Here is a 5,167-nt window from a genome sequence, read left to right as displayed (position 1 = left end):
ACCAAAAAAAGCAACCTCTTCTGAGAATAAAATAGACTCCAGAGGCCTAGAATAGAATATATACTATATCTTGGACACAAAAATTATTTAAGAAAAGAATTAGGACAATGTGCCTGTTCAAAAAGGAAAAGAATATCATTACAGGCTAAACTAATGAGTCCATTTAAATTGAGCAAAAGTAATGTCAAATATCTATCATCTCAGTGATGGAATGGAAAATATGCCAATAATAAATGAATATATATAAAATCCCAACAGAGGAATAAGATTGATTTTAAAAGAATTAAATATAAATTTTGAAATTTAAAGTTCTCTAAACTTAACATAATGTTGATAATAAGGAAAGAATTATTAAATCTGAAAATAACTAAAAAGCCTTGAGGACATAGAGCTGGAGCACATGCTTTGCATGCAGGAATCCTGGGTTCAATCCCTGGCACTGCATGGTTCCCTGAGCATCATCTGAGCACTGATCCAGGAGCAGACCTGATGAGTGTGACCTAAACATAAAGAGTTTTCATTATTGTGCTCACTTCAGCAGCACATATACTAAAACTCGAATGATACAGAGAAGTTTAGCATGGCTCCTGCATAAGAATAACATGCAAATTTGTGAAGTGTTCCATATTTGTTGGTGGTGGAGAATGGGAACTGGTAGAGGAATGGGTACTTGAACATTGTTTGACTGGAATGCAATCATGAAAGTTTGTAAGTTTGTAACTGCATCGCACAGTGATTCATTAATATTAAAAAAAATTAAAGAGTTTTCATTATTATTATTATCCTTCTCTCTCACATTGTGCTTTTTGTTTGTCTTGTTTTGTTTTTAAACTGTTCTCTCTGGTTCCTGTGGTTAGGGACCTGAGTTTATTTATTTATTTATATTTATTTATTTATTGCTTTGGGGTTCACACCCGGTGATGCACAGGGATTACACCTGGCTCTACACTCAGGAATTACCCCTGGCAGTGCTCAGGGGTTGATGTGGGATGCTGAGAATCAAATCCGGGTCAGCAGCGTACAAGGCAAACGCCCTACCCGCGGTGCTATTGCTCCAGCCCCACATTGTATATTTTCTAGGCATCCTATTACTTCTAAGTGGCTTTCTCTCCCCACCCCCTTTTATAGAATTAAATATTTCTTAGAGGATTGGTCTAATGGCACTGAATTCCTCTAGCTGTTGTTAGTAGGATAAGCCCTTTAAGTCTCCTTCAAATCTGAGAAGCAACTTAATGGGGTAGAGTGTTCTTGTTTGAGGTCTCATCCTTTCCGCACTTGGTATATATTAAGCCACTCTCTTTGGCCTATATACTTTCTGGTGAGAAATCTACTAACACCCTGCCCTTGTGTATTACTCTTTGCTTTTTTTTCCTTTTTGCTTTTAGGATTCTCTCATCTTTGATTTTTGCAATTTTAACTGTAATGTATCTTAATGTGATTAGATTTCTGTTTGGAATTCTTTAGCTTTTCTGAATCTGATATCTAATCCCTTAGTTTGATTGGGGGAAACTCTAGGTCTTCTCCTTTCGGAATCCCCTTGGAGTGACTGTTGCTTGTCTTGATGCTGTCCCATGTTATTTTCATTGTTTTTACTTTTTGTGTTGTATTCATTGTTTTTATTCCTCTCTTCTCTTGCCAAATATTTTGGACTCCACCATTTTACATTTAAGCTCTCTGATTTGAACTTTGACTTTTTCCTTTCTGTTCTTGAGGTCTTTATTATAGTTCAGTTGGTGTTTTACCCAGGAATTTTTTGTTTGTTTTTTTTGGGGTTTAGTTTTATTTTTGGGGGGGGGAACATTTGGCCGCGCTCAGGGGTTACTTCTGGCTCTGCGCTCAGGGATCACTCCTAACATATTCAGGGGACCATATAGGATGCTAGGGATCAAACCCAGGTCAGACGCCTGTAAGGCAAGCACCCGACCCCGCTGTAGTATCACTCCAGCCCTGTTTTATGCAGTATTACTGTTTCTGTTCTAAGACTTATCTTTATCTTACTCCATCATACTTGTCAAGTCCTTTTTAGTTGATCACCTCATATTAGTAAGCAACATCAAGACTGGTTTCTCTCTCTCTTTTTTTTTTTTTGATCACCATGAGACACACAATTACAAAGTTGTTAGGTTTCAATCATACAGTGTTCTAACATCCCTTCACCAGTGTATATTTCCCACCACCAATGTCCCCAGTTTCCCTTACCCTCTCCCCCAACAACAGCCTGCCTCTACGGCAGACATTTCTCTCTCTCTCTCTCTCTCTCTCTCTCTCTCTCTCTCTCTCTCTCTCTCTCTGTTTCTCTCTCTTTCTTTCCTTTGGGGTATTATGGTTTGCAGTACAGGTACTAAGAGATCATCATGTATATTCCTTTACCTACTTTAAGCACTCAGTTCTTGTCCAGAGTGATCATTTTATAACTATCACAGCACTATTGTTTTGAAGTCTTCTTCAGGTAGCTTGCATAACTCTATTGTGTTAAGAGCTCTTTCCAGACCTGTTGTATGGGTGAGTTTCTCCCCTTCCCATTTTGCCTGGTGCCCCATGTGGGCTTCGATCAGAGCCAGAAGTCTATGTTCAAACTGGCCTGAGTGGTAACCAGGAGTTTGAAATAGTGAATACTCAGGATCACCTGTGTGCCAAGTTCAAGAGGGCAGGGAAAGCAATCAGGGCTTCAAGGTTGCCAGTGTCTGGCACCCACTATGGTCACACAGACTTGGGCAGTGAGGCAGGAGCCCATACTCTGTGGCTCAGAGTGGAGTCTGGGCATCTCATTTCCCATGGGCAGCAGAGTACATGCGTGTGGAAACAGAGTCTGACTGTGGACTGAGCAGGAAGCTCAGCAGACAGTGGTCCTACTGGCTAACTCACTATACTTGAAGAAGTCCCTGGGCTGCTCTCCTCTAGAGGGTGTGATGTGCTTGCTAGCAGTCCAGTAAGGACTGGCAGAAGCAGAGTCTGTTTGTCTGCCAGGAAAGAACATTCTAGATAATTATCTCTCAGCCCTAGGCTAGTGTGGTTCTTTGCTGGGGGTGGGTGGAGCTCTCCCTCAGGGAGACTCCATAACTATGGGAATTGACATCAAGATGGCATCCTGGAGCAGGGTTTCCGGAGGTGGCCAAGTGGCACCTGCCCGCAGCACCTACCCAGTGATAGTACCCTCTTGTTTCTTGCCTCCCATTACAGTGTTTTAAATGCAGGACCAGGGAACAGGGTGTTCAGCACAATTTTCCCCCAGCTCCCTGGAGCAAAGTTCCACACCTTAGAAATCTCTTCGCGGTTAAAGCCTGTTGCTCTGTGGTGAATGTTCTTTCCTAAGTGATGGCACCTCTTCGTTTCCAATCTCTCTGCATCCTGTCATTTTTCTCCTGGCCTGTAGAAACTTTGTTAGTCAGGAGTTTAGCTGAGTTTCTGTGTAAACTAATGCAACTTTTGGTGGAGATTTGCTATGATTGCAAGAAGAGGTAAACACAGGCTCTGATAAGGCCATCTTAGTCCTGCCTTCTTGTCTGTTACAGTTCTTCCTTTTCCAGAAAGTCATATAGGAAAAATCATATAATAGATGGCCTCTTTATACTGTTTTATTTTTCCACTTAGAAATATGCATTTAAGTTTCTTCCACGTTTTTTCCTACCTTGATGGTTCACTGTTTGTTGATTCATACCTGACATAAAATTTACCAGTCACCTTTCCTTTTTCTTTTTAATTTTTTTTTGAGGGGGTCACATCTTGCAGAGCTCAGGCTTACTCCTGGTTATGCACTAAGGGCTCACTACTAGTGTGGCTCAGAGTACTATGTGGGATGCCAGGGATTGAACCCTGGTCAGCTGCACACAGGACAAGCACCCTACCCACTGTACTATCACTCCAGCACAACCAGGTCACCTTCTCTAAGTGTACAAGTCAGTGGACTTAAATATATTTCCATTGCATGCAGTATCATCCATCTTCAGAGCTTAGCTCATTCCTCTTTATCACTGAATAATAGTCCATTGTATGGATGTAGCACAGTTTGTTTTCATTAACTTATTGTTGAGTAATGACTTATTTTCAAATAAGACCACCAGCTCCGTGTAGAGAGGAAGTTGCAGGAGTACTAAGCATGATGGTAGGAAAGCCAGACAAATGCTACTGTTGACCAAGCAAGTAATGGTAGTGGTTTCAACTAGGGCAGTGAAAAGGGAGAGAAGTAGACAAATATGAGAGGATGAGCAGAGTAGAATGGAGAGGACTTCGATGTGGAGGGAAAGGCAGGAGTTAAGGATTATCTCATTAGGATAACTGTGTTAGTCAGTGGTGTGTCATTGAGATGGGGCAATGATGAGGAAGAGCAGATTTGGGAGAAGACCACACATTTGGGTTTGATTCTTATGTTTGAAGTTGAAGTGTCTTGGAGGGGGCTAAGTAGAAATGCGAAGAGACCCATGGAATATACAATCCTAGAGCACAAACCTTCCTGACTGTACCATAGCACCAGTAGACAGGCCTTACCTTTGTTTCTCAACAAGATAAGTTTCCTCCAGCCTCACTCAGGATTGCTATTCTCTTTGCCCAAATCATTTCCTGCACATAGTCACCTAACATTCAAATCTAGGGTCAGGACTGGAGAGATAGTACAAGTGTTAAGGTGGTTGCCTTGGTGAGATCCCCATCACCATATTTAGTCTAGCACCACATTTAGTCCAGGGGTTACTGCTGAGCACAGAACCAGGAATAGCCACTCAGCACTGTGGGATGAGACCCACTTCTCCACCCCTCCCCCCAAAAAAAAAGAAGGTTATAGCTCATTGGCAGAGCATTTGACAGCATATCTAGTGTCAAATATCACCTTAGTAGATGGGGAGATAGAGCAAAGGCCTGGTTTGCATGCTTTGAACGAAGACCAAGATGGTTTTTGTTTCTTCCCCTTGTAGGGGGGCGGTCACATCCTGCGATGCTCAGGGCTTACTCCCAACTCTGCACTCAGGAATTACTCCTGATGGTGCTCAGGTGACCATATGGGATGTTGGGGATCTAACCCAGGTTAGCTGCGGGCAAGGCAAACAAACTCCTTACCTGCTGTGCTATATAGCTCCGGCCCCCAAAGCCAAGATGTTTTATCTCCAGCACGGTATGATCCCCTGAGAATCTCCTGACAACAGAGCTCTCAGCGATGAGCCAGCAGTAGCCCTCA

General features: G+C 42.3%; 1 non-coding gene across 1 annotated transcript; it reads left to right on the top strand.

Moving 5' to 3' along the window:
* Nucleotides 1–525: 525 nt before the first annotated feature.
* On the top strand, nt 526–632 carry LOC130030820 (U6 spliceosomal RNA). Its single transcript, XR_008793501.1, has one exon. It is a non-coding gene; the product is annotated as a U6 spliceosomal RNA (small nuclear RNA).
* The last annotated feature ends 4,535 nt before the right edge of the window (nt 633–5,167 follow it).

Source organism: Sorex fumeus, unplaced genomic scaffold, assembly GCF_029834395.1.
Source record: "Sorex fumeus unplaced genomic scaffold, SorFum_2.1 ptg000044l, whole genome shotgun sequence".
Lineage (NCBI taxonomy): Eukaryota > Metazoa > Chordata > Mammalia > Eulipotyphla > Soricidae > Sorex > Sorex fumeus.
The sequence above is the reverse complement of the archived record's forward strand: the minus strand, read 5'-3'. Positions and strand labels throughout refer to the sequence as shown.